Genomic DNA, 15,708 nt, shown 5'->3' with positions numbered 1-15,708 from the left:
CGCTTTGCTGCATGTTGCTGGCCCGTCCCTCACGGCCTGTTTCTGCTCCGGCGTATCCTGCCCCGGAGAGGAGGCCTCTCCGTGGGGATCGTTATGCCTGCGGCCGTATGGAACCCGGCGGAACGGACTCAATGTGGCCCTTCCTTGTGGATGGTAATGGCGGAAGTTGCGGCGCTTCACGCGATGGTGAGTGCCCAGGTCAATCATTGGCTGTCGGCAACAGATGGGATCATAGGACCGGGAACTAGCCCTGACTTGCTTTTTGAGACCCGGCAGCCGACTTGCCCCCTGTTGGAAGCCCTACTGGTGTGTTTGGACCCGGTGCGGGAAGCTGTGCCTGCCCCAGAAGAAACGGAATTCATTGTGTGTGCTGAGATTGGTGACTCTCTTACGTTCTCGGAAACATCGGTCCTACAGTTATCAGAGCATTTCGCTGCTTCCCCCATCCTGGACACTGTTGGCCCACACTTTGATCTGTGTCGGAACGAGTCGCACCCCCTCCCCAATCGGTCTCCCAACATGGCGGATGGAACGATGCTTGGCTTCGGGGACGGGGAGGGACATTGTTGGTGCAAGCTGTGTGCGTTGGGACCTGCTATTCCTCTCCTAATTGCTGACTCAAGTTCCGGCTGCCTCTGTGTGAACTTTTACTTTCCGGGGATGTGGCTTTTCTTATCCGAGGGACTCGGCAACTTTGTTAGACGGGGCCAAGGCTGAGATTGTGGGTTGAATCGTTTGCGATGGATCTATTGGTAAAGGGACTGTTTCATTAACAGACGGATTCCGGGGCGGGGGGTTTGTGGTTCCCCCCGGGGTATTTTTGTATGGTGGACAACTTTACTTGTGTTGGCTTAGGGGGGCCCCTTTGATAGGGCGGGGGGGGAGAGACCGGGAGCGTCTAGACTATCGCCCTCCTCCGCTTCCCCGTTGGGTGGGGTTTCCTTTCTTTCTCTTTTTTCTCTTCTTCTTCTATATTTCGGGTTTGGTTCTCGGGCGACAGGCACACTGCTGGGGGAGGGGCCGTAGCCATCTGCAGGGGTGCAGGGTGGGGTGTTGGGGGAGGGGATCTATCTTTATTTTGTTTCTATGGCCTTTTTTCTCTTCTCTTATCTTTCTTTGTCTTTGTCTTTTTCTTTTTCTGGGTCAGTGCAGTGGGTTTCCTTTGGTATCAATCCCTGCTTTTTCATCTGTGCCTCAATTTTCGTGGTGTTTTTTGGGTCGTAGGGCAGGTGACTGCAGGCGCGAATTGACCGTAATAGTCCTTCACATCCTGAACCTCCTGTTTCAGCGCCATTGATTTGATCGATTACTGTTTACTGTTGACACGTTTACTATTCTGCCTGCCATTTTCGCTGCTGGGAAATTGTTCGGCACCTGATCCGTCCATCTTCTAATATAAAATGAAAACCTTTTATATCCTGTTTTTCTAATTGTGCTGTTCAGTGGCCAAGAGTACGCTAGCATGGAGATTCTGCTCCCCGAGGTGCTGCATGTGATTAAAATTGCTCTCTGTTAATCTAACTGCTTAGCGGCCGGCCCCCGGGGTTGTAGGCCCATACTTGTATTTGGTTTAAATGTCAATAAAGGTTTAAAAAAAAAAAAAAGCATTCTATATAGAAAACCCACTGTGGGAAACAGCATGCTACCTGGGACAAGAAACCATCTTAAAAAATGTAAGTGGAGCATCCAAATGGGGAATTGCTCTGGGCCATATACAAATATAGTGACAATAAGGATTTCAATAGGGTCCAGGAGGAAATAACTGAGAGATTTAACATCAGAGGGTACCAAAAATTGGTATTGTAGTCAGCTACAGAAAGAGTTAAACAAAACTCACATCAGGGACTATTGAAAGATAAGGTCAAAACCACAGAAGAGAAAAGGGACAGATTTGTAATTGATTTTTCAGGAGACAGACCAGTAATTTGTAAGATATTATGAAACAATTGGCACATATTGAGATCTGATAATGCAATTGGGCACACGTTAAATGCCTGAGTGTGTGTGTGAGTGGCTCAATAGGCGGGTGAGTGAGTGTGTCAGTGGCTGTGTGGGTAGGTTAGTGAGTGAATGAGTGGTGTATAGGTAAGTGAGTGGCTGTTTGAGTTGCTGATTAGGTGAGCTGGTGTGTGAGTGTATGAATTGGAGAGTGAGTGTCTGTGAGTAGTTGTATGGGTAAGTGAGTGGGTGTGTAAGTGATTGTATGGATGTGTGAGTGGGCATGTAAGTGATTGTGTGGATGTGTGAGCTGATGTGTTACTAGTTGTATGGGTAAATGTATAGCTGTGTTAAGAGGCTGTATGGCTGCATGAATGGCTGCATGTGTGCTGTATGGTTAAATAAGTGGGTGTGTGAGTAGCTTTATGGGTTAGTGTGTAGCTGTCTGAGTTGTTAGATGGATGAGTGAGTTGGTGTGTGACTAACTGGGCGAGTGTTTTGCTGTGTGAGTGTCTGTATATGTGAGTGAGTGGGTGTAGGTGTGTGAATAGATTTATGAGTCTGTGAAAGGGTATATGAGTAGTTGTATGGGTGGGTGAGTGGGTGTATGAGAGATTACAAGGGGTGTGAGTGGGTGTGTGAGTTGTTCAGTGGATGATGTCATCATTGATTTGAGATGTTATCAGTGATGTCAATGTCTAAGTCATGAGAGATATAATATGTGAGATCATAAGCAGTGCATTGCCGGGGCGTAAGATATAGTTAGCTCAGGTAACGATAGCTGCTGAATTTCTCTGGTTTTGTGCGAGTATAATCTAAGCCTAACTATAACGTACCTGTAACCTTTGCTTATTTCAGTGAATTTCTAAAATGTTTTAATTTTATTGCCTTACTATAATGTCCCAGTAACCTTTGGTTATTCAAATGTTATTTTCGTAAGTACAACAACCATGTAACTTTTGAATTTGAATATTTCAGGAACTAATCATTGCCCCATCAAAGTCAGAGCCTTCATCACAAGAGAATATAAGCTGCGTGTTGTCAGCGTAAGAGACAATTTTGGCGCCTGCTTCCTCCACCAGGAATGCTAAGGGAGAGAGGTAGATATTAAAAAGGGTTGGGCTAAAAATAGAGCCCTGAGGGACGCCAACATTAATAGCAGGGACTGGAGGGTAGAAGGGTGGAAGCCAGATGTCCTGAGATCTATTTTCCAACTAGGAACATATCCACTTGAGGACGGTCCCACCGAGGCCAATGTTATTAAGTCTATTTAAAAGCCTCTCAGTGCATCAGTGTATGCCTAGGTGTGCCAATGTATCCATGTGTGTGTCCTGGGTGTCACAGTGTATGAATAAGTGTGTGTGTGTGTGTGTGTGTGTGTGTGTATGTATACATAAGTGAGTCAGTGGGTGTCTCAGTGTATGTATCAGAGTGTGCCTGCTGTGTCTGTGTATGTATGAGTGTGTCCTGGGTGACCAACCGCATGAATAAGTATGTGTGTGTGGGTGTGTCAGTGTATGCAGAAGTGTTTTCTGGGTGTCTCAGTGTATGGATGAGTGTGTGCCTAGATTTGTCAATGTATACGTAACCATGTGCCAATATGTGTCAGTATATGTATCACTGTGTCTGTGGGTATCTCAGTGTATGTGTCAGAGTGTGCTTTGGTGTTTCAGTATATGAATGAATGTGTCACTGGTTGTCTGAATGCATGAATGAGTGTGTGCCTGAGTGTGTTAGTGTATGCATCAGTGTGTTCCTGGGTGTCCCAGTGTGTGTGTGAGTTTGTCCTGGGTAACTAACTGTATGAATACGTGTGTGTGTGTGTGGATCATCTTAGAGCATGGATGAATGTGTGTTTGGATATGTCAATGTATACATAAGTGTTTGCCAAGATGAGTCAGTATCTGTATCACTGTTTCCATGGGTGTCTCAGTGTATGTATCAGAGTGTGCTTGGGTGTTTCAGTGTATGTATGAGTGTGTGCCTGGTTGTCTGAATGCATGAATGAGTGTGTGTGTGTGACAACTTATGCATCAGTGTATGTCTAGGTGTGCCAATGTATGCATGAGCATGTCTTGTATGCATGAGCATGTCCTGGATGTCACAGTGTATGAATATGTGTGTTTGTGTAGATTGTAAAAGAAAACCTCAGAACTGCACAGTATGTCACTATAAATAAGTGACACTATGCTTTGCACTCACTACAAATATTTAATCAATTCTTTTACCTATGGTTACTGAACTAATGTAAACAAACATATCTTAAAAATAACTTTTGTAATATTAGAAGTGGTACAATACTACTAATATATATATAAAGCACAGTTGACTTTTGGAGCCCATTTTGAAGACATCACCCCTGATAGGCCGAATGATGTCTTAAACACTGATGATCCACGTAGAAAAAATACTGTATACCACTTTTTAATACTAATCCTCCTTAGAACATTGGTTGAAAAAACTAAAGGTAAGAATTTGGTAGTTTGAAAGGCAGTTTTTGTTTAAATTTAAGGTTGCTATCATTGCATTCCATCCATCCAGTTTCGCTCTTAAATAGACAGTATAGTATCCATATGTGATATTAAGTCCGCAGTGAAATATGATAGCCAAAGTAGTATAAGTTCTTCCAGAAATTTCATTTCATTTCATTTGATCTTTATTTCGGCAATTTCCAGCCATAAAAGATACAATTAAAACATTTATAAAAACATTTATAAAAACAGGCAATATAAAATGGTCAATTCAAGTTATACAATCAGGGTATACAATCAGGATGTACAATCGCCCCTAGCTATCACTGAGGTTAAAAAACATCTCTTAGACCACATAGCTAACAGGAACTTTGAAAGTGCAAAAACGATATGCGCTGATGTATCAGTCTTGAGAATTCTTATTGCAACCAAGCATTTGTTAAAACCCATGTTCTTACATAGAGGTACTAACCAGTGCTTCCTAGCTTTTCTGTAAGCAGGGCAAAAAAAGAGTATGTGCAATTCATCCTCTTAACTCGCACTGCAGCCAAGACGTGAATTATTAGTAGGGGTGGACGATTTTGTTGTGAATGCCCATATGGGTGGTGTTCGACGCCTCCGTTGAATGTAGAGTTTCCTTGCTCCTACTGGATAAATGACATTCAAAAACTCCTCAAAGACATATGAGTGTTTGAGTGTTAGGAACATCATTGTCAGAGAACCAGCTTTGGAGTCATGCAACCATATGTTTTGCTTGAGATCCATAAAGGACTTCGTAAGCAATTTTGCTGAGACCTCCCTGCACCCCTGTTCTGGTTCGCACCAGAGGTCCGATAGTCCCATTTTCACCAATTCCTGTTTCACGAATGCAAGCCAAGGGATTTTTGCTGCACTTCTATTGCTCAGAACGTCCTTCAATTCAAGCCTATAATTTGACAGTCCGGGATTGTCCAGAGCCTGCGCCAAAACCTGAGAGGCTTCAGGGCTAGCTCGTCCAGGATAAAGCTCAGTCCTAGATCTAACCTCAGTGGAAGGAGAGGTGTACTTTGGGGGAGTGCCAGTAGCTGGTGCATAAACTTGTTCTCCAGTTAGTTAGGGATTTCAGGCCTACAAGAGTGCTCCCAGAGTTCCCCACCATAGAGAGCCGATGCCCTCGCCTTGACCTTGTAGATCTCCAATGCAGGGCTCACTGGCTTAAAACTCCATGGATGATCATTATAAATTCCTGTGTATCTTGTTGACTGTTATGAGTAAATGCTACTGATACATTTACATATGTCTACTAACGCTGGAATGCACAATGCAGAATGTATTACTGTCCTATGAATGAATGAATAAATGAATGTAGGATTTATAGAGCACGTGGTTACCCTTGGGCGTCCCAGCGCTGTACCACTCGGGAACCCGTTCTGGCTTTCCCTGTGAGATGGTCTCTTTAGTGGGCATCCCCAAGGTGCAGCCAGGCATCCCCAGCGGTGATGGGGCCAGAGTGGAGATTAAGCAAGCTATTGCCCAGAGTTGCAGCGTGGGACCCCATGGTTAGAGTGGCACTGAGGCGAGATTTATCGGGCCCGCTGAAATTGGTCCAAGTGAGTACCTAGTATGCGCAACAATCATTATTTGGCCTAGCCAGATACGCAGTACACTAAGCGGATCGGTGCTAAGAACGCTTAAGTCGGTGGGGGAAGGGCGCCTGCACCCCAAGTAATATGAGACTCACCTGATTGAGACTGTATGCAGAGCTCCACAATGGAGCAAACCTAAGGAGTCCTTGAGACTGGCCTGCCCTAGACGGTCAGGCAGTTAGAGAAGAGGAGCTGCACGTTCAACTGGGAACACCAAGATAGAGGTACATCCGTGCCCAGGTAACTGGCTGCTCGTGCTAGACATCCACGCTAAGAGGCTAAGGACTGCAGGCATATCACTGGACTTGTGAGTCTATGCCATACCCAGCTGTATACCCTCAACAAGATAGCAGTGAGTGGAACCACCCTAATGCATTGGGTAACGCTAGAGCAAGACAAAAGGGGTCTCCAAGGACCAGGAGGAGACCCCACAGGACAGAATGCAGAGAGAACTTGCGGACCCAGTACAACAACAGTTGACCAAGATTTTGGAGGCAATTGCAGACATGAAGACCACCCTGCACCATGATATAAGCACAGTGTCGGTGAGGTTGGGTCTCCTTCGAGCGGACCATAAGGAGCTGGCTGAGAGGATGAAACAAGCAGAATCTATGCTTGTTTAGTTGGAGCCGCCCCACCAGGTACTGACCACGCGGGTGGTAGACCTTGCGGGCCGGGTCTGGTTGCTGGAGAGAAGGGCTGAAGATGCAGAAGGCAGGAACAGAAGAAACAACATCTTAGGCCTGCAGGAAGGTGTGGAAGGTAGTGATATGGTGGCCTTTCACCTTTTAAACCTTGGAGAGAGTGCACCGTGCCCCATCATTACCCCTGGCCCCAGGGCAGCTCCTGCGTCCGGTGTTGGTCAGACTCTTCCACTTCAAAGAGACATCCTCTTGCAAAAGGCTCCGAATGCGGGCCCATACGAAGCAGAGTGTCTATCTTTCCGTACTATACATTAGATGACCAAAAACCGTATGCCTCCTTTCTTGAAGCCAAGAAGGCGCTGAGGGAGGAAGGCCTTCAGTACTCTTTAATATTCCCTGCACGCCTCCATATACTCCTTGATGGGAAAGTCCATTTCTGTGATGATCCTAGGTCCCCCTGGGAATGGATTGAGGCTTAAAAGACAGAGGGCCCTCAGGTAGTACAGACACTGTGGCACTGTAGTGGGTTAGAGAACCCAGGAAATGGCCCAGGTACCGATTGAGACACAGTGCCCCAAACAAAGAGAGCTCCTTGCAAACCCAAAAATAAAGAGCAAAGGCACTGCAAGCTGTGGCAACAATCATGCAGGATAGAAAGACGCCCTCAGAGGATGTGACCGGCTCCTTGAGGGAGACTAAGGGGATTGACTCAGACTCTTCCCACAATGACGGTGTATCAACACTGGTAGTAACCCTAAAGACAGCAGACAAGATTATCTGACACTGGGATTGGTGTCTGGCCTTTGTGGGCTCCCTGGGGGCAGGGACTTCTAGCGAACCGTCCCAGGTCTAGGCTAGCTCGGACAATCCAAGGCCGGTGAACTATAGCAAGTTTCATATCTTTTTAGTCATAGCTTTGGTTCTGCCGTACCCCTTCTAAGATCCTTGCCTTGTGGAGTTTGGGCTTCATTTAGTGCTTGATGTTGTACACAAAGTTTGGGCGGCTGGTTGTTACTGGTCTGCCGTAGGATTTGGGAGTTGAACATGGGATTTCTGTTACTGATTTCTGTGATACTGTTTGCAGACTATGGTGGACATGGTTAATTGGGGGATTAGATAAATAGGGGGCCACGTAGAGCGGTCATTGAGAGGCACATCACAAACATGTCTTCTGCACATAATTCACTGAAGTTCATAACATGGAATATAAGCGGGATGGGTTCTATGGCAAAGCCAGTGTAATATAAAAAATTCCCTTGGGTTATATCTCACTCATAGTCATCATTTTTACCATACATTCATCTCCATACCAAAAAATACGTCCCCCTTCCAGCTGTGGATGCAAGGACAAAAATAGAAGCTCCCAATTGTAAGAAAATATACAATTTTATTTTCGTAGTTTGATATAAAAGAAATGAAAATATAATCATAAACATATATCACAAAAACAATCCCCCCATATTTCATAAAAACATTAAAACCATCACAAAAGAGACATTATTTGGTGATTCAATGAAAAAACATCCTAGGTTATTAATTCATCAGGCTCTATAAGTACTATTGGGCTAATATCCTCAATCCCAAAAGATAGTTCCTTGAATTTAATACAATAGAAGCGTCAACACGTTTTGGCGTATTGTTTGCTATGCACCACCTTTATCAAGACCAAAGTAGTTGAATGTCTCTTTTCTTAAGGACATTAAAAAAGATTTTTTCAATCATCTAAATAGAAAACATACAATAAATACATGTCGGTATATTATTGATATAATACAATATGTACATCTTCCACACTTAAAAAAAAGCTTCAAAATTATATCTAATCATTAATTAAAACTGAAAATCCTTCCCTAAGGACATAACATATGCTCATACCTCAGATCAAGAGATGTACAATAGCCTTCATCCAGGAGACCCACCTAATCAAGGATGAAGTTGCAAGATTGCGCAGATGGTAGAGAGGGCAGGTTTTTGCAACCACCTTCTTGGCCTATGCTCAAGGAGTAATGATCTGAATAAGGCATGGGTTCCCTTTTGATCTCACAAATGCCTTAATAGATAGTGAAGGCAGGTATGTCCTCCTGACAGGACAGTTGGCGGGTCGAGAGATAAGGCTGGCCAACATTTACGCCCCTAACCTAGACAAGGTTGCTTTCCTTACCTCCCTCTCAGGTAACATTGCAGAACATATGGGAGGACAAGTGGTACTGGGTGGGGATTTCAACTGTGTTGGGGACACTATGGTTGACCGCTCCCACTCCCCCCTCCTGGGCGCGCAGATACACCGCATAGCATCAGGGTTCTGTGACTGGGTAAACCACTTGGGTCTGGAGGATGTTTGGAGGGTACAGCATGAACCAGACACAGAATACTCCTTCTTCTATTCAATCAATCAAGTACACACTAGAACTGACACCTTCTTATGCACCTCAGTCTTCAGCAGCTCCATTACCCACACTGAATATTTAGGACGCACTATCTTTGATCATACTCCACTATTGATGACGCATCGGCCTCTGGAGAGGCGCCCCCTGATCCCCTTATGGAGGCTAAACCCACTGACGCCGGAGGACGCCCCATTCAGAACTTCCCATGGCACACATCGAATCCTTCTTTCCCACTAACGCACACACGGCTTTTTCTGCCCTAGTGGAATGGGAGGCATTTAAAGTGCTGGTGAGGCGACACTGTATGGGTCAGTCCGTTGGAGTGCAGAGAGAAATCCATCAAGAACTATTAGAGCTAGAGGGAAAGCTATGTCAACTAGATAATGCTCAGGGTCTTGACCCCACCTCCTTCTTAAAACGTAGTAAACACGTGCGAGCTACAATGAAGTGTCAGAAAGGTTGAGATGCCACAACTATAAGGAATGCCAGTATGTTCATAGCCAGTCTGAGCAGAAGAGGCAGCTTGTTCCAGACTCTAGCCACTTGCACTTGAAAAGAACGTCCACCGCGGCGGGTTCTGAGACAATTAGGTGTTGGTGTGCTGACCTAAGGGGTCTGCCAGGGACATAATGTGAGACTATTCTGCGGATGTAATGTGCCCCCATGCAATGCAGAACTTTGAATGCCAGGACCAGTGCTTTGAAGAGTATTCTGCATTGAGTAGGCAGCCAATGCGGATTCTTCAAATGGTGGGAGATCCAGTCTCTAGGTCCGAGTCTCAAGACTGCCATGGCCGCCGCGTTCTGTACAACTAGCAGTCTATTCAGTAAGAGCTCTGGAAGGCCCAGGTAAAGGATGTTGGCATAGTCCAATCTGAAGGTGATAAGGGCCTGAACGACCGTCTTTCTATGAGAGGTTGGCAATAGGAAGAGAAAACCTACAGAGCATTTTCAGGAGGCCAAAGCACATACCTGCCACCGACTGTACTTGAGATGTCATAGATAAGGCATGCTCCATTTTCACTCACAGGTTTTTTACCATCTTAACTGTTGACTGGGGGGGGGGGAGACATATCAGTAGGCCACCATTGTTTCCAGGCATCTAGATGTGGGATGCCAAAAAAGATCATTTCAGACTTTTCCGGGTTACATTTGAGATGGTTGTGTCTGAACTAGGAAAAGATTTCTCTCAGACATTTATTTATCTTCTCCCAGTTGAACTCCTCCCCCTTCTTACAAGTGAACAGCAGTTGAGTGTCGTTGGCATAGGATATAATCATAGCCTCACCCTCTTCTGCCAGGGTGGGCGGAGGAGCCATGTACAGATTAAAAACTACTGGACTCAAGATAGATCCCTGTGGCACACCAATGTTCAATGGATGAGTACTGGCTGCAAATGGGGCGATCAGACCTCTTGGTTTCTATCCTCCAAAACGTAGGAGAACCACTTCAACACCGTGCCTCCAAGTCCACACTCCCGCAACCTCTGCAGGAGGTGACAGTGGGGCACGGTGTCGAAGGCCACAGAGAGGTCTAAAGGACAAGAACTGCCTTGCTTCCTTTATCAAGGGTCTATTTGATAGATTCAGAGACCTCAAGCAGCGCCGTCTCTGTACTAAGGTTCTGCCTGAAACCAGACTGACTCGGGTGAATAAGATTATTGGCTTCAGCAAAGTAGCTAATCACAGAGTGAACGTATTTCTCTATTGTCTTTGCCAAGAAAGACAACAAAGAGATGGGACTGTAATTAGATAATTCCATGGGATCAGCTGTAGGCTTTTTTAATGGGAGAATTATTTTCGGGCTCTTCCAACTTACCGGGACCTGACTGTTCTGAAGAGACACGTTCAAAATGCTATTCACAGTGGGATTCAAAATCTCCGCCATTGAAACAAAAAATTTAGCATGGCAGGGGTCTGTAGGTGAGCCAGACTTGAGGCCCTTTATTATTGACAAGGACATCTCTAAGGGCAGGGGAGGAAAAAGGGAAAGGGAGGCACTGCCCACCTGATTCTGGGGAGCAATCGATGGAGAGGCTTGCACATCTTTCCCAACCAAGACATCAAAAGATGATTGAATTGGGAGGAGGAGCCAAGATGGCGACCGGAGCGGACGTGTGAGCTCCCGGCTCCGCCAGTCCTTGTGCCCCTGCGATTGATCCTGCCTGATATCCTGTCTACTTTTTCGGCTGTCTGGACGAGGGCGACGGGCTGATCTCGCCCGTGTTTGTCCGGACTCTCGGCGCGTCCGGGAGGCGGAGATACCCCGGTGCCGGCCCCGACGCCATTGTCTCGGCGCTCCCCACCGCTCGCTGCCTGATCTCGGTGGAGTGGAACAGCTCTGCCCGCCCGAGGAGCGCCCGCATCCTGCAAGGGGCTGCTCTCCCTGGCCGGAGGACACAGTGACCCGGGCGCCGTGGATTGTTGCACATCGCGCCTACATCGAGACCGCTGGGAATATTGCGTGATGCTCTGGCTCCATTGAGACGGCTTGGAACCACTACGGGACTCGCCAGCACGCTCGTTCACCTACATCGCCTGGCTCTGGTGCGGTGGGCGCCTTGCAGACGCTGTGGAGGGGTGAATCACGGTAGTGGCGGTCGGCGCATCTACTGCTTACTCTGCGCCCCCCCCCCCCCCCCCCTGTTCTTGTGTCCGGCTGTTGGGGGCCATGGTGGTTCCAGATGACCCGCGGGACGCAGGAGACCGTCCGCCATTGCCCTTTGTCTGTGCTACCACGGCCGCACCGGGGGTTGATTTGCCCGCACTTTCCGACGGTGAGTGCGGGGGGGGCGCGCTGCCTGATCCGACCTGCAAAGACGTCCTGCTCGCCCTTAGAGAACTGCGGGAGACATTGCGACAAGACTCCCGGGAGCTATGCAACAAGCTCGATGATGTAGCTCGGGACGTGGCGCAGATTCGGAGAGACTGTTCCCAGCATGGCCAATTCGCCTGGAGGGCTCACGTTGAGGCTGTTGCTATGCCGAAAGTCTCAAGTGAGACTATGTTTCGCTTTGCCGTGCCTGGTGTTTCTACTTGGATCTACATCGACTTTGCTGGGGATACATTGTTTCTGAGTCCGGCTACTGTTTCCCTACCATCGCTGCAAACGCCGGAGATGGGACTGCTGGCTCTTCTACTCCTGCTCCCCACGCAAACTTTTCTACTGGAACTCTCGCCTTATCTCCTGCAGGACTCGATCTCTCCGATTAATTTTGGGGCTTTCTTTAAAGTGACCGACTTATTGTTGCTTAAGATGTATCGTCCATTTCGTGCTGGTGACCCTCATCCTTCCTCTTTGCTTCCATCCTGTTCCTCTGTTGATGAGGGGGTCGACATGTCTGGAGAGCGGTGTATTGTTGGACGCCTGAAGTCAGGTCAAGGTTAGAATGTATGACTGCTGCGCCGCTCTTTTGCCTGATGGGGGTCGGACTCATAATGCTGTATGGGGAGAATGTGTGGAATGTGTGCGGAGTGCACGCTGATTTTTTCCGGCTGGTTGGGGTTTTTGGTATTGTTGGACACCAGCCCTTGGCGCCTCCTTCCTGTTTTTGCAGTCTTGTTCGTGGTGCAGTCGGAGCCACATTCGAATATCCTGATACCTATTGAGCCGTTGGCCTTGATTAACTTTTTGGGTGTCTGACTGCCGACTGTGTCTAATGGGACGGGGGATAGTCTGTATAAGATGGCGTCCAATATAACTCTCTTTGTTCTTCGCTTTACCCGGGACGGCCATCTTGGTTTCTTCTCTGGCTGAGGCGAGGTTTGGGCGGGTGCCGTGGATTTCGTGTCGCTTGCGACTTCTACAGTACTGGGAGTTCCGGATATTGTCCTGTATTGGCTTGCTTGGGATGATTGAGTGCTGCCGTGATCTCCAGTGGGGGCTGGAAGGGATTAGGAATTGCTCCTGTAAATGTGGTGCGTACATATTGCGGACTGGTTTTTTCATCTCTCCTACCGTTACAACTACATACAGTGTTGGCGCCTTTCAATTAGGTGGTTTTCAGTGTGGGGCGCAGTGAGTGACTGGGTTGCCGGGAGTTCTGCTGCTAAGTGGGCTCCTCCCTCCACCTTCTCCTCGGGGAGTGGCGGATTGGCTTGTCCTTTTCTCCCTCTCTGTGTTCAAAAGTGACATTTTCTTCTCCCCTTTTTCTCCTTTTTCTTTTTGTCTCCCTTTTTCCTTTTTCTGTGCTTCCTGCGGTATTTCCTTCTTTTTCCGACTTTTCTTCTTCCTAAATTTCGGGTTTATGGGGCGACAGACACTCTGCTAGGGGGGGGGTAGGCCATAGCCTCTGCATGTGTGTAGGGTGGGGGGTTACATTTCATTTTTTGTTCATTTCTATGGGACCTGTTTTGTTTTCTTTATGGTTTTCACTTTCTTGTCCATGTTCGGGAATGTTGGGCGTGGGTGGCGGTGGTGTTGAGACTGGGTCATAGATGCCGCTCTGTAGCGTACCATTGGTGTAACCATCCTACCTGGTGGGGACCACACTGTCAAACTTCGACTTGCTTGATATAGTAGCTACCATCACGTCCCACCTGCATGGACTTTGCTCTATAATTTCATTTATTGTACGGAACACTATGGCCTGATTTTAATAGTCGCATACGAAAAACTTAAAATTTAAACCTGTACTTATTTTGGGACAAGGTGCTGCGATATCCTTCAGTCATCCTCCTTCATATGTCTATGCTTTTGCTACAGTACTATGTCGCCACATCGTAAGCTGTTGTGCTCAATGATTCTTCGTGGCCGGCGGATGGTTGTAGGCCCGTATGTGTACCTCCTTTTTATGCACAATAAAGGTTTTCAAAAATTTAAAAAAAAAAAAAAAGATGATTGAATTGTTATGATCTTTGTATGGAAGAAATTTGCTAACTTTCCAGTCCAATCGGCTGTGGGAGAAGAGTGCTTAGTCGCAGCACTAGGTAAAGAGAAGCTTTTAACAATACTGAAAATGTCTCTGCTTTTGTTCCCTGCTGACTCAATTTTAGATGCAAAGAGCTCTTCTTAGCTTCCTGTATTCTTTTATGGTAGTCTCTGATAATATTATGTGATTGTATGCCGCCCCTGTCGCAGTCCCTCAAACACTTGTTTGTGGACCTTCTGGACCACCTTCTGCTTCGGACAGTGGACGTACAGATGCAGGAGGAATTAGGGGACAAAGTGACTCTGCTGAAAGTACGTGCGGCGATTGCAGTTATGGCACCTGGTAAGACACCGGGGCCGGACGGTCTCCGGGCAGAATTTTACAAAAGATATGCTGCTGAGCTAGTGCCATGACTAGTGACTTTATATGCAGTGTTCTCAGTCTCGGCAGGCTCCCCGACACTACTCAGAGTGCGCTTCTTATCCCCTTACCTAAGGCTAATGAGACAGGTGCTCGGGTATTGGATCTCTATGCTTAATTTAGATTTTAAAATTCTAAGCAAGGTTCTGGCAGGCAGGTTACTTCCTCATATGAAATCCCTCATCCATGCTGATCAGAACGGCTTTATCCCCTCCCCAAGTACCTCTTACAATCTGTGCAGGCTCTATTCTATTCTTTACCACTCAGACACAACATCCATGCGGCAGGCTCCAGTGCTCTCAATTGACTTGAGAAGCCATTTGACACAGTCGGCTGGGAATACCTGTTCGAAACAATGCTGCACATGGGCCTTGGGAGTGGCTGGGTGTAGTGGGTACAGCTCCTCTATGCATCTCTCACGGCTCAGGTCAAAACGGGCAAACCAATCTCTAGTCAGTATAGGATCTCCTGAGGAACCCAGATGGGCTGCCCTCTCTCTTCCCTCCTGTTTCCCCTAGAAATTGAACCTTTGGTTGAGAGGGTTCGTAAGGGAGGTGAGGGGATAGGCCTCAAGATGGGTGAGTGGGTCCACACTATTTCCCTTTACGCCGATGATTTGCTGATTTACCTGGGGAGAAGGTGAAGGGCACTGCATCTCGGCCATATAGCTCCTGGAGAGATTTGAACATCTACCGGGCTTCCGGGTTAACAAAGCAAAGACATATTTATTCCCAGTAGCAGATTCTATACCTTGGCCGGCGGCCCATTTGTTGACATTAATTGGACCCCCTAGTTATTCAAGTACCTGGGTATTCACATCTTGCACTCTATGAAGGACCTGAGGAAAGGAAATTTGAATGGAGCATTACGGTCCCTTACATCCTGTGTTCATTTTTGGCACACCCTGCAGCTGCCCATATTGTCTAAGATCTCCTTGTCTAAAAAGGTCCTGTTGCTCAGACTCCTCTATTTTTTTGTTCATCTCCCAGTCCTGATGCTCCCTGGGTGGCTCCCCCCACTGAATTCCCTACTACGTGATTTAGTGTGGGGAGACAGAGAGTGTCATTGAGGACGTTATAACGCTCTATGACAGAAAGTGGATTGGGAGTACCAAATCTTGAGTTTCATATGCTGGTCGTCGAACTGCAATGTTTGGCACAATGAATAGAGGGAGTAAATGAGAAGGGCACCTGCTTAATGGACCCTGTGTCATACCCTAGCTTGCTACTGTCAAGGTTACTGGACACTAGAGTCACTGTCCCATACCACTTGATATTTTGCAAAATAGAGCCTTACGGACCTGGAAAAGATGTCTAACTAAACTGCAAAGATCCCCGAAGTATTCCCCCATGCT

Source organism: Lissotriton vulgaris, chromosome 2_1 (genome assembly GCF_964263255.1).
Source record: "Lissotriton vulgaris chromosome 2_1, aLisVul1.2, whole genome shotgun sequence".
Taxonomy (NCBI): Eukaryota; Metazoa; Chordata; class Amphibia; order Caudata; family Salamandridae; genus Lissotriton; species Lissotriton vulgaris.
This window is presented reverse-complemented; position numbering follows the sequence as displayed.